General features: G+C 43.2%; 1 long non-coding RNA gene across 2 annotated transcripts in view; it reads left to right on the top strand.

The window, feature by feature from the left end:
- The window catches only part of LOC132007313 (uncharacterized), a 60,770-nt gene extending 36,748 nt beyond the window's left edge, over positions 1-24,022 (top strand). Inside the window, exon 3 of one of the 2 annotated variants that reach the window (XR_009401304.1) lies at positions 23,945-24,022. This is a non-coding gene — a long non-coding RNA (uncharacterized LOC132007313). Of the gene's footprint in view, positions 1-23,939 lie in introns of both variants that reach the window. The other variant, XR_009401303.1, reaches the window with a different exon arrangement.
- The last annotated feature ends 317 nt before the right edge of the window (positions 24,023-24,339 follow it).

The raw sequence follows: 24,339 nt of genomic DNA, 5'->3' as shown, positions 1-24,339 counted from the left end.
GATCAATGGAACAGAATAGAGAGCCCAGAAATAGACCCTCAACTCTACAGTCAACTAATCTTCGACAAAGCAGGAAAGAATGTCCAATGGAAAAAAGACAGCCTCTTCAATAAATGGTGCTGGGAAAATTGGACAGCCACATGCAGAAAAATGAAATTGGACCATTTCCTTACACCACACACAAAAATAGACTCAAAATGGATGAAGGACCTCAATGTGAGAAAGGAATCCATCAAAATCCTTGAGGAGAACACAGGCAGCAACCTCTTCGACCTCGGCCGCAGCAACATCTTCCTAGGAACAACGCCAAAGGCAAGGGAAGCAAGGGCAAAGATGAACTATTGGGATTTCATCAAGATCAAAAGCTTTTTCACAACAAAGGAAACAGTTAACAAAATCAAAAGACAACTGACAGAATGGGAGAAGATATTTGCAAACGACATATCAGATAAAGGACTAGTGTCCAAAATCTATAAAGAACTTAGCAAACTCAACACCCAAAGAACAAATAATCCAATCAAGAAATGGGCAGAGGACATGAACAGACATTTCTGCAAAGAAGACATCCAGATGGCCAACAGACACATGAAAAAGTGCTCCATATCACTCAGCAACAGGGAAATACAAATCAAAACCACAATGAGATATCACCTCACACCATTCAGAATGGCTAAAATCAACAAGTCAGGAAATGACAGATGCTGGCGAGGATGCGGAGAAAGGGGAACCCTCCTCCACTGTTGGTGGGAATGCAAGCTGGTGCAGCCACTCTGGAAAACAGCATGGAGGTTCCTCAAAATGTTGAAAATAGAACTGCCCTATGACCCAGCAATTGCACTATTGGATATTTACCCTAAAGATACAAACGTAGTGATCCAAAGGGGCACATGCACCCAAATGTTTATAGCAGCAATGTCCATAATAGCCAAACTATGGAAAGAACCTAGATGTCCATCAACAGATGAATGGATCAAGAAGATGTGGTATATATACACAATGGAACACTATGCAGCCATCAAAAGAAATGAAATCTTGCCATTTGCGACAACATGGATGGAACTAGAGCGTATCATGCTTAGCGAAATAAGTCAAGCAGAGAAAGACAACTATCATATGATCTCCCTGATATGAGGAAGTGGTGATGCAACATGGGGGCTTAAGTGGGTAGGAGAAGAATCAATGAAACAAGATGGGATTGGGAGGGAGACAAACCCTAAGTGACTCTTAATCTCACAAAACAAACTGAGGGTTGCTGGTGGGAGGGGGTTTGGGAGAAGGGGGTGGGATTATGGACATTGGGGAGGGTATGTGCTTTGGTGAGTGCTGTGAATGTATAAACCTGGTTATTCACAGACCTGTATCTCTGGGGATAAAAATATATGTTTATAAAAATTAAAAAATTAAAAAAAAATATGTGGTATACACACACACACACACACACACACACACAAACACACTGGCATATTATTCAGCCATAAAAAAGAATGAAATCTTGCCATTTGCAATGACATCTATGGAGCCAGAGAGTATAATGCTAAGTGAAATAAGCCACTCAGAGAGAGACAAATACCACATGATTTCACTCATATGTGGAATCTAAGAAACAAAAGTGGGTGAGCGTGGTGGTGGTTATAAGGAGAGCATGTATTGCATGGAGCACTGAGTGTTACACGTAAACAATGAATCTTGGAACACTGAATCAAAAGCTAATGATGACTGTATGGTGACTAGCTTAACATAATAAAAAAAATAAGAAACAAAAGTGAATGGAAAACAAGAGCGACAAACCAGGAAACGGACTCTTTACTATAGAAAACAAGCAGATGGTTACCAGAAGGGAGGTCAGGTGAAACAGGTGAAGGGGATTAAGAGTACACTTATTTTGATGAACACTGAGTAATATATGGAATTGTTGAATCACTATCTTGTGAACCTGAAACTAATATAACACTGTTTTTTAACTACAGCGGAACTAAAAAATAAAACTGTAAGTCAGAAAAGACTCAGAAATGGACATGGTTAAAGACCTGATGAGAATTAATAATTTTTCAAAAAAGATAATTTAAAGACAATTAGATTCTGATTGTTCAGTGTTCCCATCCAGGTAAGCAATTGCCATGTGTATATTTCAACCTTCTATTGGGGGCACCATACTATACTCCCTTATTAATGCAATGGTGTTTTGTAGATTCTCTGGCATTTTCTACACAAATAATCGTGTCCTCTGCAAATAAAAATTGTTGTATTTCAACATTTCCAATCTGTACACCTTTTAACTCCTCTTTCCTTTCTTATGTAACAAGCTGGGATTCCATTACATGTTGAATAGGAGTGATGATGGCAGTCATGTCTGGGGGTTGGGGAGTGTCTGGCTGTCATCCTTCAGCATGACATTACCTGTAGGTTTTTCATGAATTTTTTCATCAGGTTGGGAATGTTCCCCTCTATACCTGGTTTACTGAGAGTTTTTAAGATGAAGCCTGTTGAATTATCAATGCTCTCTGCATTGATAGATGTGATCATATGATTTTTGTTCTTTTGCCAGTCGATGTGAACTCTATCCATTGATCTTCAAATGTTGGACTGGTCTTGGGTGCCTGAAAGATATCCCGTTTGGTTGTGGTATACAGTTCTTTTTATGTATTGTTACATTCACTTTGCTGATATGTTGTTGGGGAATTTTAGGACAGTGTTCATGAGAGATCATGGTGTGTAGTTCTCCTTTCTTGCAATGTTTTTCTCTGTCTTGCGATTAGGGGAAATGCAGACCTCAGAAAATGAGTTAGGAAGCCTTCCCCTGCTTCGATTTTCTGAAAGAGATGGTGGCAAATTGGAATCATTTTTTTTCTTTAAATGTTTGTTTGGAATTCACCAAGGAAAAAGTCTGGGCCCAGGGCATAAATGTCTAACTGTTCAGGTTATCTATTTTTCTGTGTGTGAGCTTTGGTAGTTAATGTCTTTCAAGGAATCTCGCCATTTCCTCTAATGGATCAAATCTGCAGACACAGGATTGCCAATGGCATTTATTTATCACCCTTTTAGTGCCCATGAGATCAGTAGTGATGTTCATTCTTTCCACTCAGATATTGGTAAGTTGTGTCTTCTCATTTTTTTCTTGGCCAGAAAGAGGCTTGCCTCTCTTATTGGCCTTTGCAAAGAACCAGCTTTTGGTGTCATTGATCTTTGCTACGTTTCTCCTGCTTTCAATTTCATTGTATTCTGCTCTGATTTTTATGATGTATTACCTTCTGTTTACTTTAGGCTTAAATTGGTCTCTTTTCCTACTTTCTTAAGGTTACTGATTTTAGATCATTCTTCTCCAGTATGTGAATATATGCTCTAAATTTTATCTCCCTCTAAAGCAATGCTATTGCTGTATCACAATAATTTTGATGTCTTATTTTCATTTTAATTTAGTTCAAAATGTCTTTAAGCTTTTTCTAGAGCCTCCTTCCTCTGTCTATGTGGTGATTAGAAATGTTTTGTTTCATTTCCAAACATAGGCAGCTTATCCATCCACTTTTCTTTTCTTTTCTTTTTCTTTTTCTTTTTTTAAGATTTTATTTGTTTATTTGACAGAGAGATGGAGAGAGAGAGAGAGCACAAGCGGCCAGAGTGGCAGTCAGAGGGAGAGGGAGAAGCAGGCTCCCCATGGAGCAGGGAGCCCGATGCGAAGCTCAGTCCCAGGACCCTGGGATCATCACCCAAGCTGAAGGATGATACTGAACCAACTGAGCCACCCAGGCACCCCTCCATCTCCTTTTCTGTTGTTGATTTCTAGCTTGATTCCATTGCAATGTGAGAAGCTACTTGGTGGGAGTCCTATTCCTTTATATTTGTAAAGGTGTGTTTTCTGTCCCCACATATGGTCTCTCTTTATGAATGTTCCTTGTGAGCTTGAGAGGCTGCTGACTCCACTGTTGTTGAGTGGAGCGTTCTATACAAGTCAAGTAGTTTGAGTTGATGGCTAATGCTGTTTAGGTTATCTATATCCTTTCGATATCTGCTTGTCTGCCTGCTTGATTTATCAATTAGTGACAGAGGGGTGTTGAAATCTCTCACTACCATCAGAGATTTATGTATTTCTCTTTGACCTTTCATCAGGTTTTGCCTCATATATTTTCACACTGTTTAACATTGTTATCAGGGACCTACACAATTAGGGTTGTTGTGTCCTCTTGGAGAATTGACTCCTTAATTCTTATGTGATGCCCTTCTTTATACTTGGCAGTTTTCTTTGTTCTGATGTCTGCTTTATCTGAAATTAATGTAGCTCCTGCATCTTGTTTTGGCTTGGTGTTAACATGGTAAACCTTTTCCTATCCCTTTACTTTTAAGCTATCTGCGTCTTTGTGTTGAGTGTGAGGTTCTTGTAGACAGCTTCTACTTGGGGTCTTGTGTCCACTCAGAAAATCTCTCTTTAGTGGGTGTACTTAGGCTATTCTCATTTAAAGTGATTATTGATATAATTGTATTGATATTTGCACCTGTTTCCCCCTCTTTTAGCTTATTGCTTGTACTGCTTCTCAAACCATTTCCAATGGTTGCTCTAGAGTTTACAATATACACTTTTACAAGGGGAGATGGAAAGGAGAAGGGAGTTGAGGGAAATTGGAAGGGGAGGTGAACCATGAGAGTCTATGGACTCTGAAAAACAACCTGAGGGTTTTTAAGGGGCAGGGGTGGGAGGTTGAGGGAACCAGGTGGTGGGTATTAGAGAGGGCATGGATTGCATGGAGCACTGGGTGTGGTGCAAAAACAATGAATACTGTTACGCTGAAAAGAAAGAAAAAAAATACATAAACCAAAATAATTATGTAATTATTATTATCAAAAGAAAATGTTTTTCAAAATTAAAAAAAATTACAGTATCCTAAGAACAAGAAAAAAATATATACACTTTTACTAAGCTAAGTCCACCTTCAAATAACACTATATGGCTTCACGTGTAGGCCTGCAGGTACCTTATCACAGAGCATTCCTAATTCCTCCCTCCGATTGCTTGGGATACTTCTTTCTTCCCTTTCACCTATCTGTATGCTGTGACGACCCAGGACACTGTGCCATCCTGTTTCTTTTCTTTTTTTTAAAGATTTTATTTATTTATTTGACAGAGAGAGACGCAGCAAGAGAGGGAACACAAGCAGGGGGAGTGGGAGAAGCAGGCTCCTTGCTGAGCAGGGAGCCCAACATGGAACTTGATCCCAGAATCCTGGGACCATGATCTGAGCCAAAGGTGGACGCTTGAGGACTGAGCCACCCACGTGCCCCTGTGCTATCCTGCTTTAGAGAACAGTCATCTTTCATATGACACAAGAGTAAGAAACATAAAAGATGTTATTTTACCTCCATTTTATTTCACGAGTCTCTTCCTTTCTTTAGGTTGACCCATGTTTCTGACCCATATTATTTTCCTTTAGGAAGACTGAAGGATGTCTCTTAACATTTCTTGCAAGGCAGATGTCCTGGAGAGGACTTTGCTCAACTTTTCTTTGTCTAAGAAAGTCTTTACTTTTTGTTCATATTTTACTGGAAATAGATTTCTAGGTAGATGGTTCTTCTTTTCAACAAACACCTTAAATATTTCATTTTACTCTACTCCTTCTTTGCATGGGTTGTGACAAGAAGTCAGCTGTAATTCTTATTCACATTCCTCGGTAGGTAAGATGATTTTCTCTTCTAGTTTGTTCTTTCAACATTTTCTCTTTGTTTTTAGGTTTATATAGTTTGACTCTAATAAGTCTAGGGGCATGAGCGTGTGTGCGTGCATGTGTGTGTGTGTGTGTGTGTGTGTGTGTGTGTGTCTTTACTTAGTATATATGCTGCTTGGTATTCACTGAGGTTCCTGAATCAGTGGTTTGGTGTCTGTCACTTACTTTGGCAGTTCTTGGCCCTTATGGCTTCCAGTTTTCCTTCTTCTCTGTTACCTCTACTTCTTCCCTTTTTTGGAATTTAGATTAATATGTGAAACTTTTTCCAATTTCACATGACAGGACATTCAGTTAATTTTTTTTTCTTTTTCTGTTTTTATTTCTTAACATTTCTGCTTGGAAGTTTTTATTGACCTATGACTTCAAGCTCACCAGTTCTTTCCTCCATTGTGTTGCGTCTACTGACAGTCCCTCCTTTCTGTTACTGTGTTTTAATTTTCTAGTATTTCCTTTTAATTCTTGCTCAGCATTTCCATCTCTCTGCTTACATTACCCATCGGCTTTTGCATGTTGCCTATTTTTCAATTAGAGCCCTTAACAAATTAATCATATTTATTTTAATTCCCCTATTTGAACAATTCCAATATATGTGTCATATCAAAGACTGGCTCTCATGCTTGCTTTGTCTCTTTATGTGATAAGGGAAGCAGATTCTTGCTCTCCCGTTAGTCCACACTCAGCTTCAAGCAATTCAACTTATTTATCATTTTAAATGCTCTTGCCAGTTTATGACTGCAGAGGATTCTGATCCAGGAAAGCAGATTTCAGTTTCGACGGTCTGAATTCAACACTCTCTCGAGATTTTACATCATGGTTCACGCTGCTACCTCAGTACTCTGATGAGTCATAAAAACAAAACAAAACAAAACAAAAAACAAGACAACGTTGCTGCAGCTTTTGCAGTGTTTTCTTGTTTTAAGGAGGGATTGCTGATTTCTACCCTGTTTTATATGTTGGAGCTGAAACCAGAAGTCTCATTTGTGACCATTTTTGAAACCTAGCATAGTCATTATAAACCTACAATTTGCAAATATCATGGTAAGTACCAAGAGAAGCAGATGCAAGTTAAAAGTATTTGTCTGAGGGAGCCGGTAGGAAGAGTTGTGGTGTTTGTGGTGGGAAGAGTGATGGGGACACAGTGTGTGTGGGGGGGGGGGGGGGGGTTGTGGGGGACTGGATGTAGAATCAAGTGGGTCCTACTTTCATTCAGTGCTAGTATTATTTAACCTTTAAAATCTCTCTCCCCCCCCACACACACACAAATACAACTGTGCGTGTTTGTGTTTTGAGAAAATTAAGAAATAGGTGATGCATTATATGTAGAAATAGTCTATAGAGATTTTACATAGAAGACTACAAAGAAATTCTAAGCATGATTTCAAGGAGATTGAATAAACACCCTCAAATACACACGATTCCTAAAACAGTCTCTTTTGGTTGTGGATGTCAGCCATCACTATCTGTTAACTATTTGTTTGTGCATGTCAGCTGTCACTAACATGCATGTATTACTTATGATTGCAGCAGGTTTGCACACTAATTGGCTAGGGTAATAATGTAAAAATCACCCTGTCCTAAGTCTTGGGGAAGCAATGAAAGAGAGGGGACTATAGTCCCATTTCACGAGTGAAGACACCAAGGCTAAAAGAGATTAAGTAACTTGCTGAAAAGTCATACACAAGTAAGGTCTTCGACTATGTCCCAAATCTGTCTGATACCAGCATCAATGCCTTGTCTGGAGTACTTCTCTGCCTATCCTGGAATGTAAATTTTTGAAGAGTCGCAGCCTTATGAGAAAATGGTGTTATTTTTTTCAGCTGGGTTTGGGAACCAAATCTACTGAGACAAGTACAAGGAGAGATGAATACCATCATCCAGTTCTTTTCAGAAATCACAAATTCCTAAGCCCTATTAAATTGATTTAGAAGCTAGAAACAAAGATAGAAATCTTCCAAATTGATTTGATGAAGATTGCCTAAACCCTGATTCCCAAACCTTGAAAAGATGGTACATGCACACAAGTCCACAGGTCCACATATACTCACAATGCACAAGGGCACGTGCACACTCCCACATGTGCCCGCACATACAGAAATGTGGATCTATCACACTGAGGAGCATAGATTTAATCTTTTTATTCATCAATTTGGAGTATGTAGTGTTAATGATAAATAGAAAATCTAGCACATCCTGGTAGTTTTTCTTGTCATGAGAGGATAGTGTAATATTGAGAAATACTTTAGTATGTTAATAATCTATTATATCAATAGGGCCAAGGAGGAGAAAACATGTCATTTGAAATGCTGGGGAAGAAACTCAAAAAGTTCAGTCCATCTCTGACAAACAGTCCGTGGCCCTTCTTAGTGCTTGTCTTCAGCTGAGAAAATTGCATTAAAACCCTTTACCACTACCCACCCATAATCCCTTATCTGAAACCCTTGGGGGACCAGATGTTGCACATTTCATATGCCACACTTCCCATAAGAGCCATAAGCAGGGTCTGGAATAGCACTGCTGAATCTAATAAAACAATATTTCCACAGAGAAACGCAAATACTCATGCTGAGAAGGATAAATAAAGACTAAAAACAGCCTCCTGTCAGTTCAGGTCATGTTTTATATGCACATGAGACAGAAAAAAAAAATAACTCTGGGTTTCATAGCCTTTGAGATTTCAGACTTACAGTAAGGGATTTTGATTCTTTTTTTTTTTTTTTGTGTGTGGTAGGTGAATTGCTTCCTTTTTATTTTTTTAAAATTATTTTTATTAGCATATAAGGTATTATTTGCCCCAGGGGTAGAGGTCTGTGAATCGTCAGGCTTACACATTTCACAGCACTCACCATATCACATACTCTCTCCAATGTCCAAAACCCAACCACCCTCTCCCAACCCCCTCCCCCCAGCAACCCTCAGTTTGTTTTGTGAGATTAAGAGTCTCTTATGGCTTGTCTCCCTCCCAATTTGATCTCGTTTCATTGTTTTCATTCCCTACCCCTCAAACCCCACGCCCTGCCTCTCAAATTCCTCATAGCAGGGAGAGCATATGATAATTGTCTTTCTCTGATTGACTTACTTTGCTCAGCATAATACCCTCTAGTTCCATCCACGTCGTTGCAAATGACAAGATTTCATTTTTTTTTTGATGGCTGCATAGTATTCCATTGCATATATATACCACATCTTCTTTATCCATTCATCTGTCGGTGGACATCTAGGTTCTTTCCATAGTTTGGCTATTGTGGACATTGCTGCTATAAACATTCAGGTGCACGTGCCCCTTCAGATCACTACATTTGTATCTTTAGGGTAAATACAATGGCTGGGTCGTAGGGTAGCTCTATTTTCAACCTTTTGAGGAACCTTTTGAGGAACCTCCATGCTGTTTTCCAGAGTGGCTACACCAGCTTGCTTTCCCACCCACAGTGAAGGAGGGTTCCCCTTTCTCCGCATCCTCGCCAACATCTGTTGTTTCCTGACTTGTTAATTTTAGCCATTCTGACTGGTGTGAGGTGGCATCTCATTGTGGTTTTGATTTGTGTTTCCCTGATGCCCAGGGATGTGGAGCACTTTTTCATGTGTCTGTTGGCCATCTGGATGCCTTCTTTGCAGAAATGTCTGTTCATGTCCTCTGCCCATTTCTTGATTGGATTATTTGTTCTTTGGGTATCGAGTTTGCTAAGTTCTTTATAGATTTTGGACACTAGCCCTTTATCTGATAAGTCATTTGCAAATATCTTCTCCCATTCTGTCACTTGTGTTTTGGCTTTGTTGCCTGTTTCGTTTGCTGTGCAAAAGCTTTTGATCTTGATGAAGTCCCAACAGTTCATTTTTGCCCTTGCTTCCCTGGACTTTGGCCATGTTTCTAGGAAGAGGTGGCTGCCTGTGTTCTCCGCAAGGATGTTGATGGATTCCTGTCTCATATTGAGCTCTTTCAACCATTTGGAGTCTATTTTTGTGTGTGGTGTAAGGAAATGGTCCAGTTTCATTCTTCTTCATGTGACTGTCCAATTTTCCCAACACCATTTGTTGAAGAGACTGTCTTTTTTTCCATTGGACATTCTTTCCTGCTTTGTCGAAGATTAGTTGACCATAGAGTTGAGGGTCCATTTCTGGGCCTCTATTCTGTTCCATAGATCTATGTGTCTGTTTTTGTGCCCGCATCATACTGTCCTGATGATGACAGCTTTGTAATAGAGCTTGAAGTCTGCAGTTGTGATGCCACAAACTTTGGCTTTCTTTTGCTACATTCCTCTGGCTATTCGGGGTCTTTTCTGGTTCCATATAAATTTGGGGATTATTTTTTTCCATTTCCTTGAAAAAAAATGATGGTATTTTGATAGGGATTGCATTAAATGTGTAGACTGCTTTAGGTAGCATAGACATTTTCACAATACCTGTTCTTCCAATCCATGAGCGTGGAACTTTTTCCATTTCTTTGTGTCTTCCTCAATTTCTTTCATGAATATTTTATAGTTTTCTGAGTACAGATTCTTAGCCTCTTTGGTTAGGTTTATTCCTAGGTATCTTATGGTTTTGGGTGCAGTTGTAAATGGGATTGACTCCTTATTCTCATTCTTCTGTCTTGCTGTTGCTGTATAGAAATGCAACTGATTTCTGTGCATTGTTTTTATATCCTGACCCTTTACTGAGTTCCTGTACAAGTTCTAGGAGTTTTGGAGTGGAGTCTTCTTGGGTTTTCCACATAAAGTATCATATCATCTGCAAAGAGTGAGAGTTTGACTTCTTCTTTGCCAATTCGGGTGCTTTTTATTTCTTTTTGCTGTCTGATGGCTGAGGCTAGAACTTCTAGTACTATGTTGAATAGCAGTGGTGATAGTGGACATCCCTGCCATGTTCTTGACCTTAGGGGGAAAGCTCTGACATTTTTTCCACTGAGTATGATATTTTCTGTGGGTTTTTCATAGATGGCTTTGATGATATTGAGGTATGTACCCTCTATCCCTACACTTTGAAGAGTTTTGATCAAGAAAGGACTTTGTCAAATGCTTTTGCAGTGTCTATTGAGAGTATCATATGGTTCTTGTTCTTTTTTTTTCTTCTTCTTCTTCTTCTTCTTCTTTTTTTTTTTTAGTGTATTGTATCACCTTGATTGATTTCTGGATGTTGAACCACACTTGCAGCCCCAGAATAAATCCCACTTGGTTGTGGTGTATAATCCATTTAATGTACTGTTGGATCCTATTGGCTAGTATTTTGGTGAGAATTTTCGCATCCATTTTCATCAAGGATATTGGTCTGTAATTCTCCTTTTTGATGGGGTCTTTGTCTGGTTTTGGCATCAAGGTTTGCGGGCCTCATAAAATGAGTTTGGATGTTTTCCTTCCATTTCTATTATTTGGAGCAGTTTCAGGAGAATAGGTATTAATTCTTCTTTAAGTGTTTGGTGGAATTCCCCTGGGAAGCCGTCTGGCCCTGGGCTCTTGTTTGTTGGGAGATTTTTGAGGACTACTTCAATCTCCTTACTGGTTATGGGTCTGTTCAGGTTTTCTATTTCGTCCTGGTTCAGTTTTGGTAGTTTATCAGGCTCTAGGAATGCATCCATTTCTTTCAGATTGTCAAATTTTCTGGCTTATAGTTGTTCATAGAGATTTTTATTCTATAGTGTGTTTCTGTCCGTTCTTTTTGCATTTCTTAGAAGATTTTATTTATTTACTTGCGAGAGAGAGAGAGAGAATGCACAATCAAGGGAGCAGCAGGCAAAGGGAGAAGCAGGCTCCTTGCTGAGCAGGGAGCCTGATGCGGCACTCGATCCCACAACCCTGGGACCATGACCTGAGCCGAAGGCAGCTGCTTAATTGACTGAGCCACCCAGGCATCTGTCCTTTTGCATTTTATATATGTTTCCCCCCACTATTTTTGGTAGATTTTCTTCTACCGAAGTATAACATACAAAGAGGTGAGAACACAAGTCATAAGTGACAGCAATTTGATGACACTTCATAAAGTGAATGCATGCATGTAACCACCACCAAGATCAAGATATACAACATTACTGGTACCCCAGAAGCCTATACTGCGTCCTTCTCTAATCATTACACCTGACAGTTAACCACTCTTCTGACCTATGTCACCATAAGGGTTTTGGGGGCTGTTTTAAAACTCTTCACAAATAGAATTCTCAATCATGGGTCTTTTTATGCCTGCCTTCTTTTGCCCAATGTTCTGATATTGAGATCTTCCCATGTTGTTGCAGGTAGGGATATTTGCTTGTTTCAGTCTCTACTATGAGTATATCACACTGTATTTATTTACTCAGCTGTTGATAGATGTTTGGATTGTTTCCAGTTCCTGACTATCATCAATAATGATGCCGTGAATGTTTTTTTCAGGCGTTTTGGAGAACATGTTTGCACTTCTTCTGTTTGATATATACATGGATTGTGTGGTAGCCAGAATTCCGTGGTGATACCCAGTGACCCCTGTCTTTGCCCCAGTCTCCTCCCATTGGGTGCAGATGGAACCTGTGGATATGAAGAGATATCACTTCCCTGATGATGTGAATTTATATAGCAAAAAGGATTTTGCAGATGTAATTAAGGCCACAGATCAGTTGACCTTAAGATTGGGAGATTGTTCAGGGTGGGACAGGCCTAATCAGGGGAACACGTACAAGGGCCCAGCCCCCCCCCCCCAAAAAAAAGAGAGTTTGAGGCATGAGAGAGCATGTTCTGGGGGCCACATGGTGAGGAACTAAAAGCAGCCTCGAGGATATGAGTGCTGTCCCCGGCTGACTGCCAGTGAGAGAAAGGGGCCTCAGTCTCCCAGCAGTCTGGAATGGAGTTCGGCTGACAACAGGGATGTGTTTGGAAGGGGGCTCTTCCCAAAAGCCTCCAGAAAGGGGTACAGCAAACCAACTGCCATCTTACCCTGTGAGACCCAGAGTGGGAAAGCCAGTCACTCTGGGCATAGACTTCTGGCCTGCACATCTGTGAGCTAATAAATGAGTGTTGTTTTAAGCTGTTAGGAGCGTGTTCATTTATTCCACACCAATAGGAAGCTCATATGGATTTTGGTACCTGAATGTGGGGTGCTGCCACTGCAAACAGCTGAAGATGTAAGCGTGGCTTTGGAACTGGGTAGTGGGTGAAGACTGGGGGAATTTTGAGGTGCACACTAGAGAAAGCCCTGATTGCCTCAGACTGTTAGTAGAAATCTGAACTTTATTTAAAATTTGAAAAGATTCATTTAAAAAGTCTTTTTTAAAAAAATTATGTTAGTCACCATGCATTATGTCATTAGTTTTTGATGTAGTGTTCTAAGACTCTTTGTTTGTGTATAACACCCAGTGCACCAAGCAATATGTGCCCTCCTTAATACCCACCACCGGGCCAACCCATCCCCCCATCCCCCTCCCCTCTAAAACCCTCAGTTTGTTTCTCGGAGTCCATAGTCTCTCATGGTTCATCTCCCCCTCCGGTTCCCCCCACTTCATGGAGGACATTGGGATAAGAAATCTGAACATCACTGGTAAGGGCTCAGAAGGAAGCGAGGGACTCGTTATTGGAAACTGGAGGAAGGGGGAATCCCTACCATGTAGTGGCAGAAAATTTAACAAGATTTTTGCCTGCGGTTATGTGGAAAGAAGAAAATATAAATGACAAACTTGGCTATATGGCTAAGGGAGAGGTTGGAGGTAGGAGAATTTGGATAGCATAATAGGAAAAGCCTAGATTGCCTTGAACAGAGTGTTAAGGCAGATCTGGAATTTATTTATTTTTTTTTCTAAAAGATTTTATTTATGTATTTGACAGACAGAGATCACAAGTAGGCAGAGAGGCAGCAGAGAGAGAGAGGAGAAAGCAGGCTCCCCGCTGAGCAGAGAGCCCGATCGAGAGCTCGATCCCAGGACCCTGATATCATGACCCGAGCCGAAGACAGAGGCTCAACCCACTGAGGCACGCAGGTGCCCCAGATCTGGAATTTAAAAGCCAAGGATTATTCTTGGCTTTGAAACTTTATCAAAGAATTCTGTCTGCTGTTCTCCCAGCTGGATTTCTAAACTGCTTTGGGACTCTGACTCCTTTCTGTCTTCCTATGCCCGCCCCCCTTTTCACACCAGACTGTTCTAGCTGTTATCCTATGCCCATCCCACCATTGTGTGTTGGGGAAGATAGCTTGTCTGTCACTTTAGTGTCACCAGTCCTCAGTAGGAGAGGGAGTGTGCCCCGGGAATGGTACTGCATGGATTATGCCCAGGAGCCTCATCCATGCCTGATCTGGATGACTAGGATGACGAGATTCTGGACTTTGAGCTGTGCAGTTTTGATGAGCTCTTAGACTTCAGCTGTTGCCATAATACCATGAGAAATTTGGAGACTGTGGGTTGGAGTGAGTGAATTTTGAATGTGGGACAGACTGGATCACTGGGGGCCAGAGGATGATGCACTGTGATAGGCAAATTTCTAAGAGGACTCCAAGTGACCCTCAATCTTGTATAATCCCCTCCTGTTCAGTGTAAGAGGAGCCCATAAATATGATCAGATATCACTCTTGTGATGATTATGTTATGTTACATGGGAAAAGAGATTTTGTAGCTGTGTTAAGGTCCCAAATCAGCAGACCTTCAAATAAGGAGGTCATCCTGGGTGGGCCAGCCATAATGAGGTGAGCCCTTAAAACGGACCCCTTCTGAAAGACTCAGGAATGAAAAGGTATCTGGAGGGGTCCATGTGGCAAGGAACTGCGGGCAGCCTCTAGGAGCTGAGAGTGGGACTGAATTCTGCCAATAACCCAAATGAGCTTGGCAGTGGACTTCTCCTCAGAGCCTCCACAAAGAAATACGGTCTGCCCAACACTTGATTTCACCCTGTGATACACCAAGCAGAGAACAAAGGCATGCCACACATGGACCTCTGACCTACAGAACTGTGAGCTAATAAACAGACATTGTTTTTAAGTTGCTGAGTTTATGGTATTTTGTTATGCAGGAATAGACTATTAATACAGATGGCATTGCTGGGTTATAGAGAAAGTACATGTTCAGCTTTGAAGGATAGTGCCAGTTTTCCAAAGAGGTGGTACCAATTTACACTTGCACCAGCATTAGAGAGTTCCTCCATATCCTCACCTAATCTTGATATTGTAAGTTGTCTTGGCTATTCTGATAGATGCTTCGTCAGGGATTTTATTTTATTTATTTTTTCCAAAGATTATTTATTAATTTATTTAGAGCGTGTGCACAAAGAGAGGGGAGGGGCAGAGGGTGGTGGGGGTTGGGGGAGAGAGAGAGTCTTAAGCAGTCTCTGCTCTGAGTGCAGAGCTCAGGGCTCAATCTCACAACTCTGAGATCTCGATCTGAGCCCAAACCCAAGAGTCCGAGGCTTAACAGACTGTGCCACCTCACTGGGATTTTAATGTGCATATCCCTGGTGACTGAGGATGAGTAGCTTTTTATTTGCTCATCGTTTAGTTAGTTGGCTGTCCTGTTTTGTGAAGGTCCTGTTCAAATATTGTGCCAGTTTTTCATTTCATCGTCCTTCTTCCCTCTTGATTTCAGGAGGTATTATATCCCGAACACCAGACATCCATGAAATACACGTCACAAATACCTTTCTCCCATTCTGAGGTTCATCTTTTCACTCTCTAAATGTGTCTTTTGATGAACGAAGTCCTTATTTTGATGAAGTCCAAATTTTGTCATTAGTGCCTTCTGTGTGCTGTTTCCACTATCTTTCCCTATCCCAAGGTCACAAAGATTTGTTCATAACGTTATTTTCAATAAGCTTTAACTTCTGGAATTAATTTTTGTGTGTGGCATATGTTGGGGGCCAAAGTTAATTTTTTTCCCAAGTAGGTAGATACCCAGTTGGTTCAGCTCCACTTAGTTAAAAGACCATCCTTTCCCCAGAGCACTCTATGTGGCAAAATTGTTGTAAATGTGGTGACCCTGCTTGTGTGAGTCTGTTCGTGGACCCTTCTCTTTGTGTCTTTGGCCTGTTTGTCTATTCTTGTGCTCATACCACACTATCTTAATTGTAACAGTGTAATAGTTGGTCTTGCTATCTGGTTGTGAAAGTCCTGAAAAGTCTTATTTTTTGTTTTAGATGGCTTTGGCTGTTCTTGGATCTTTGTTAGCCATATATAATTTAGAATCAGCTTGCCAATTTCCGTTTTCAAAAGAAAAAAATAAACACGCTGGGAATTTGATTGGGAATGCATTGAATCCATAGATCATTTTCACAAGAATTCTCTCTCCCATTCACTTTCATACTGTTGTCTTCCAATACATAAGCATGACACATGTCTGATTTATGTAGGTTGTCTTTAATTTCTCTCAGAAGTGCTATCTGTGGGCAGAGGTCTTGGGGACTCCTTTGTTAGATTTGTTCCTAGGTGTTTCTTTTCTGATGCTATAATAGATGGCGTTTAACATTTCTTTCTCCTTGTAATTTCAATGCCAGTATATAGAAATCCAATTGTATTTTGTAAAATTGACCATATATCCAGCAACCACGCTAAATCATTTATTAATTACAATAGCAAAAACATATACTTTTTGAGATTTTTTAATGTAAACAATCTGTTGTGTCTCTGAGACACGCTGAAAAAACGCATCCCAGACATGCATCTTATTGATATGGGAGAATATCGACGGGGAATGCCCATTCCTAAACCAGTCACTGGAAGGGTAATGACATTACTATGACCTGGTTAGTCAACCACACTCTCCTGTCGCATCAGATGCATTGCACTGTGGGCCACAGTTTTTCTTTATTTTAACCGAATATGTAAATACTTGGAAATGAAACCTTTCAACAGAAAGATAAAAATCAGGAGATCGATGGTGACTGGATTGATACTGGTGGAATGTCCCTCTCCATACATGAGCTGAAATTATGGAGTTCTTAAGGTACATCATTTCTTAAGCAAAGACTAATATGGTTAATTTTTGAGAAATGTTTAGTGCATTGTGAAAGAAGAATTAACTCTTAAAATGAAGTAGTTTACTTCACATATGCCCTTCTGGTGATTATAAAATATAAAGTTATCACAGAAAATTCAACACATACACATACCAAACTTTTAACAATAGTTATTGATCACGGACAGGATTGACTGTGATTTAAATTTTGTTTTAAACTTTTCCAAATTATCTAAATACCCCACCACAGGGTTTGTCAACCTGGACACTACTGATATTTGGACCAGATAATTGTTGTAAGAGGCTGGCTTGTGCATTCAGGGATTTTAAGCAGCATCCCTAGTTTTGATCCACTGGATGGCAGTAGCATCTCCCCTTTCCCCAGGTTGCAACAAACAAAAATGTCTCCAAACATTGTCAAGTGCCCCCTGGAGGGCACCGTGGCCCTGAATGAGCAGCATTACTCTACAGTAAATGAGATTTTAATATACATCGAATTCTATATATATATATAGGATATATAGATATATATAATATCTATATACAAAATACAATTGGATTTCTATTATATAGATTATATTATAGATATATATCTATATCTATATATCCTATATATATATATATATATATATGAGAGAGATATAAATATACAACACTATATTCAGAATATAATTTTTATTTGTATAACATAGCCATTTTCCAATAGCATTAAAAGTTCTTCTGAAACATCTCATAAACTCTACATAAGTTTATTCTGTGGACCATCCACCATCCTGCCAGAAATTTAAGTGGTTTCCATTTTTTAAAACAAATGACACCAAAATAATCACTTCCGATCAAATAACATTGTGGTTTTACATATGTATATTTCTTCAGAATCAATGCCCAGAAGAGGAATTGTAGCATCAAATGGATTTCATGTTTATATATATATATATATGTCTTGTCAAACTTCCATCTGGCAAGGTGCTCTGAATGCAGAGCCCCATCTGGTAGCATATGAGAGAGCCTGGTTTCTTACAACGGCTTAAATCATAATCAAACACTAAAAATTAGTTGCTTTCCAGAATGCAAATATCTGTATTTTTCTGAATGCAAGAGCAATCTATGCCCGTTGAGAACATTTAGAATATAAAGTATGAGGCAAACAAAACTTACTCTTCCAGGGATGCCTGGGTGGTTCAGTCGGTTAAGCGGCTGCCTTTTGGTCGGGTCATGATCTCAGGGTCCTGGGATTGAGTCCTGCATGGGGCTCCTTGCTCAGCGGGGAGCCTGCTTCTCCCTCTGCCTGCCACTCCCCCTGCTTGCACTCTTTCTCTCTCCATCCCTCTCTTGCTTGTGCGCTCTCTCTCTCTCTCTCTCTGCCAAATGAAAAACAAACAAACAAAAAAACCTTACTCTTCCAGATCTTTCTTTCCCATTGAGAATCACTAGATTCCCACTGTGTTCCCAATCTGCAAGTCTTCCCAATTCCAGGAAGTGGCCCCACCATCCACCCAGATGCTATGGCCAAAATCTAAGGGTCCTGGCTGATTGGTGTTTTTTGCTCATGATCTCACAGCCATTCAAGTTGTCACAGCTGAGGCCTCAGACAACAACATCATAGAGCAGAGATGAGCCATCTGCCCTCTGCCATCTGAATTCTAGCTCTACAGGATGCCTGAGCATGATCAGATGGTCATTGTTCCATGACACTAAGTTATGGAGCAGTAGATGAGCAGAACACATTCTCTTCATTTAAGCACATCCTCTATTTCCTTAGTATTTCATTTTCCATATTCCATTCCATTTTATTTGTATTCATTGTCTATTCCACCCTTTATAATTTGTATTCTATATTTCATTCCCAGTTTCATTCCATTTGTTGCTATTCCATCCTGGGACTTCTAAATCTATGATGCAAATTTCATAGTCCATTGATTTCATGACCTTGCATATTCTATTCCATTGGTTTCTTCCCCATATTTTACTTCACTGTATATTCCACTCCATTTTTTTTCTCATATAACATTACTTACATATTTTCTCATTCCACATGCCATCAGGTATTTATTTCCACTTCCCTTTCCATTCCATTTTCCCCATTATATTCCATTCAGTTTCCATCCTGTTCAATTTTCCATTCCATATCCTGTTTAAGTCACTATTCCATCCCCCATTTCATTCCAGTTTCCACCGCAGTTAGTCTCCACTTCATTCTGTTCTGCATTCCATTTCGAATCCATTTTCCATTCCATACTGTTTTAACACTCCAAATACCATTCCTTTCTACTTTGCGTTGTGTTTCATTCCAGTTGCTCCTCCAGTCCAGTAAGCATCCCATTCCATTTGGCTGAAGTTGTTTTAACAGTGACTTTCAGGAGAACATCTTGCTAATATTTTGATCAAAGAATTACAAATGTGCATGGCCTGTGCCAAGAATTGCTTCATCTGGGAGTCTATCCACAGCAAGGACACAACTGAAGATATTAACAATTTTTAGTAAGAAGGATGTACCTCACAGTGATGTGTTATAGAGCGTGAAAAGTTGGTTGCTATTGGAATGTTTGAAGATGTAAGCTTCTGGTATAAATGGGAGTATTTTGTACTTAAAAATGGCCTTGTGGAAATGTACTTATTGACATGGAGAGGGAGTTTTCTGGACCCCAAAAAGCAGGTGACCAAACAGTATCTATGGGTAAGTGATTCCATTTCATAAAATAAACTTGCCTCACAGGTGCGTCAGAATTTAGGTGCTACCTTTCCTACATTTGCATTTCTGTTTTGGGTCGGTCTTCTGTAAATGCAGCCCCTCTGTAATAACGAGTAAAAATCTGATCTAAATATTGGACTTCAGGTCTGGGCATCACGGCGTATTTGTATTAACAGAAACTAGAGAGTAGGTCAAACAAATGAATGTACATTCGTCATTGGATTACTGTGCAGTGGATTACTATACAATTGCTGATGCGTATTTAAGGACAGTATTGTCCTTAATCCCAGGCAACCCCAGTCTGTGTTCAGGAGGCAAGGCAAGGAGAAGCATCCTACCGGAAAATTCTAAATCCGCCTCTGGTGTGTGGCAGCAGTGCTGAACATCCCGAGCCCAGGCAGTGTGGGGCCCATCCCTTTTGCTGCCTTCAGGCCGCTCTCCAACCCTACAGCCCACTAGAGCCCTGTGTGGGGTCATTCAGATGCCCGAAGGAGTTCCGGGACAGTCTCTTCTGGAGTCACACATAGGCCCAGGGTCCTGTCGGGATTCCAGGAGGGATGCCCAGCTCAGCGGCTATCTCCTGTTGGCCAGTGTGGTATTTCTTTCAAGCCACTGATTGAAAGTTTCACCACCGGAGTGGAGCTGACAAGCTAAACTGATTTGGGGGGGGGGTGGCTCAAAGTGTTTATACAGACAGCATCGCCGCCCCTGTGCAGTCCAGGTATGGATGGGGAATTCACATCGTGGACCCAGCAGCAGCGGTCCCCCGTACCGCAGAGCACACGGTCCGGTTCGGGCCGGATGGAGCTAGGTTGGCTCGCTCCCTTTAAGACGAGAGTTACGTGACAACCGGCTGAACAATCAGAAGCGAAAATCAGACCAGAGCACGCCCATCCTCCTCACTCCTTGCCCCAGAGCTCTACTCAGGCGGCGTCTGTAGCCGCGCTCTCACAGCTCTGAGAGAGAATCCAGCAGTATGGCCACCCTGTCATCCGACGAGAAGGCGCGGAAGCAACCTCAGGGTGAGGTGCCCGTAGGGCCGAAGAACAAGGTTCCCCCTGCCCCCGGCGAGGCCTATGGGGTCAGCAGCCCCGATCCCAGGGCCTCCGTCCCCTCGGTCTCGAGCGGTCTTTCTCCATCGGGTGGTGGCGCCCCACACAGTGGCACAGCAGGTTCCTCTGCCTCCGCCCTGGCTGCTGCTGTTGGCGCCATTTCGATCAACGGCGAGGGCCCGGATCTGCCCTCTACGGCTCGTGTGCAGGCGAGGGAGCGTGCCGACCTCCAGGGCGGCCGCAGTCCCCACGCCGAGCTGAGATGTGTAGTGCCCGGAGCGGGCCAAGGTCTCCAGGCCTCACACGCAGGTGGCGTGGGCGCCGTGGTGCAAGCCATGAGGGGAGTTGGCCAGGCCAGCGGGCCTCCGACCCTGCCCACGAGCGTGGGGAAAGGCCGTGGGAGGAAGCAGCTCGGCCGCAAGGAGACTGCCCAGGCTCAGAAGCCTCCAGGGTGTCGCTGTCTGTTTCCTGGGCTTCTTGCGCCTCAGTGCCCCGTGCCTTCGCCGCCATCTTCTCCGGGGCCTCAGCCCAGCGGCCGTCGCCGTTCTCGGGCTTCTCCGTGGGGTCAGGCAGCCCAGCCAGGCCCTGGCCTCCGAAGTCAGGCCGGAGCACCAGGCCCAGCTCTCCGCAGTCAAGCAGCCAGGCCAGGCCCTGCCCTCAGTGGCTGCGCCACCCCGCTAGGCATTGATCATCTCAGCAGTGAATCTGAGCCAGGCCCTGCTCGCCGCCATTGCCGCCATGCACCTGAGCCAGAACCTGTTCGTCGCCGCCGCCGCGCACGCCAGCCAGGCACTGATCTCCACCGCTGCCGCCGCCGCCGCCGTCGCCGCCCGCCCAAGCCAGGCCCTGCCCCGCGAGGCTGCGCCACTCCGCCAGGCCCTGCCCCTTCTACCTACACCACCCTGCCACGCCCTCCTCTTGGCGGGCAAGCAGCCAGGCCAGGCGTTGGCCATGGAAGCTACACCGCTCCGCCAGGCCCTGCTCTCCATAGCCATGCGTCCGCGTCGGGCCCGGGCCTCCGTAGCCCTGCGCGCGGGTCCGGCCAGGCTCTTCACAGCAATGCCTCTGCACAAGGCCCTGCTGGCCGCCGCCGTCATTGCTGGTGTGTCACCCCACCAGGTCCTGCTCTTCAGAGCCCCACAACCAGGCCTGGCGAGGCCCTCTGCTGCCCCGCAGGTCTGGCTCTCAGCAGTCCTACATCCCATCCGGCTCCTCTTCGCTGCAGCGGTGCATCCTGTCGAGGTCCTATTCTCCACAACAGAGCTACCAGGCCAAGCCTTGCCCTCGAAATCCACACCTCCCCTCCGGGCCCTACTCTCTGCAGCAGCCTCACAGCCAGTCCAGGCCCTGTTCTCCGGAGCCACGCCTCCACACTGGGGCCTGCCCTCCGGAGCCATGTTATCCAGCAAAGATCAGCAGTTCACAGCCTCCCTTCTCCGCCTGGGCTAGCCGCCCAGAGCCTTTCTCCCCCTGGGTTTGCCTTAAGAAGGCTGGTCTTCCGCAGCAGCTCAAATTCACCAGATCCTGAGGTCCTGTGCTTTGCCTCCCAGCCTGGTCCTGCCATCCACGCGAGTTCCTCCTCACCATCCTCTCTTGGCGCGTTCTCTTCTCTCTTCCCTAGACGATACAGTGAGAGCTTCTCCTCCTCCTCCCCTGGGTCTCTGGGCCTGAGCCCCTGTCACTCCCCCGTTGGGTGTTCTGTCCTGACCTCCTCTTCCTCCTCCTGTGTGTTTTGTGGCCTGGGTTCCAGCTCCACCCCTAGCCCTGCTACCATTAGGCGCACCTTGCTGCCAGCACTTGATGCCCTGAGCCCTGTCTCTCCAGGAGAGCGGGCTGAAATAGGCAGCACACCTTACCCACCTGCACCTCCTATGCTGTGACCCTCCATGAGCATCCTCATAAGACCCAAAAAAGGAACCCGCATCTCCCCACTGTCCTAAATGGGCTGCCTGCCCTGCAGTTACCTGTGAGGTTTCCAAGTTTTGTGAGCCAACAACCAATGTCCCGAGTTTTGAAACTTCCTCTCCCCAAGACTCTTCCTCCCAGCACTTACCTGCTCCTGGCCCTTGATTCCAGGGCCCCTTCTCCCTCAAAAGGGCCAGACTGCCTTTGCCCTGAATTGAGGTTCTCCCGTTCCAGGTTGCCACTTACACAATGAATTTTTGATGAATAAAATTAAAATGTTGCCTTTATTGTGTTTCATTTTTTAATGTACTGTGGGTTTTGATTGAGGTACGAAGGTTTTACAGTTGGAGAAATAGAAAACGGCTATCAGTATAATAGCTTTCATTTTGGAAGATAAGTGAGGTAAAATATTCTTTGAGTCATTTTGCCAAAATTTGAAGTGGAGGTATGTCCAAGAAGTTTTCACTAGTTACTATATATGCTTATAGTGTAAGTATTAGTACTGGGTACTGGGGTAAGACTAGGGAGCACCTTGATGGGGATTAAGGATTACAGTTTTGTGATGAGCTCTGGGTGTTGTATGTAATTGTTGAATCACTAAATTGTCTACCTGCAACTAGTATTAACACTATATGTTAACTAGAATTTGAATGAAGACTTAAAAAAAAAAAAAAACAGAATAGGTGGCACCTTTAACCCAAGTTGGCTAGAGAAATGGACAGGTAGTGGCGATATCTATCCTGTGTCAGGAAAGAGGCAGTGCATGGTCAAGTATATGGGAGGAGGATAGAAGGCATTGCTAGAATCAAGACCCATGATCAGGAAGGGGGCGCAGTTCTTCCCTTCTAGAGGAAGAAATTCTTTGTTAGGAACAGTGGCTCCTGAAGGTGAGTTGGGGAGTGGGGGTGGACTTGGTGATTTTGAGTTTGTAACTGATACAGGAATGGTCCAGTGTTGGGTGAACATTGTATTAATGAATTATCCCATTATAAGAAATGTTACCTAGTTTGTGAGTAGGCATTTGAAGTTGAATGTGTGTGTGTGTGTGTGTGTGTGTGTGTGTGTGTAGACATACTTGGAGAGAACTAGATGGACATATACCACCGTATGAACTGGATATATATCTGGTTCCCGGAGTAACTGATGATGTGGTCTTATCTTCTATATTCTGTTTTTCACCTTGACCCTATGACTACTGCGATGGGACTCAACTCAGCTGCTTTCAAAATGTTAAGTTTTGGAAGCATGATAGGAAACCACATAAAGCAAATGGAGTGAAAATTACATATAAACCAAAACAGTAAAAGGAACCCTCTTTCCTTTCTTTCCCATATTTCCCACAAGGTCTGTCGCAGAAGGTAAGTTTTGGGGTCATTTTTGGGTACACATTTCACTTGGTAGGGAATCCTATATAGCCTCATAACTTCAAATATAACCTTAAGCTTGTGAATCCCAAATGTCTCTATCGGTTACCATCCTTGTGCACCAGCCACATATATCCAACTGTCTGTTGAATTCACTTGAGGTGTCTCACAGGCATCTCAAACTTCAGTCCTGAGTACTGTTCATTAGAAATAAAATGCTAGAGGGAGGAGTAAAGATTGTCGCTCTCGCCAGCAAGAACGACACGGAGACACGCGTGGAGGCAAACTTCTTTAATGGCTTCTTTTTATCTTCTTCCCCCTCTGGCGCAGCACAGCACGCAGCTCCCGCCGTCCCGCTCGGGTGCCGCCGCCGCTACCACCGCCACCGCCACCAGCCGCGCGCCGCCCCTCGGTGCCCGCCGCCATGGTCCGGGCTGCGGCGGGCTGCGGCCCGCTGCGGCCCCCTCCGGCCCCCTCCGGCCCCCTCCGGCCCCCTCCGGCCCAGGCGGCCCAGCGAGGCCTGGCTCCCAGCGGGCCGGCCCCTCTACAAGTACATTCAAGCATATATACACCGGCAGCTTAGCCCGCCTAGCCAATCACCGCAGTGCTCATGCACCTCCCGCGTGAGTGGACCTAAATGAACAGCCAATCATATTCAGTCCCTTACAGCTCTTAGAGTAGGCCTCCTGTACTGGCTCCCGACAAAAGATGGCGGAGAAGGAGCAGGCTG

Source organism: Mustela nigripes, chromosome X (genome assembly GCF_022355385.1).
Source record: "Mustela nigripes isolate SB6536 chromosome X, MUSNIG.SB6536, whole genome shotgun sequence".
NCBI lineage: Eukaryota > Metazoa > Chordata > Mammalia > Carnivora > Mustelidae > Mustela > Mustela nigripes.
The sequence above is the reverse complement of the archived record's forward strand: the minus strand, read 5'-3'. Positions and strand labels throughout refer to the sequence as shown.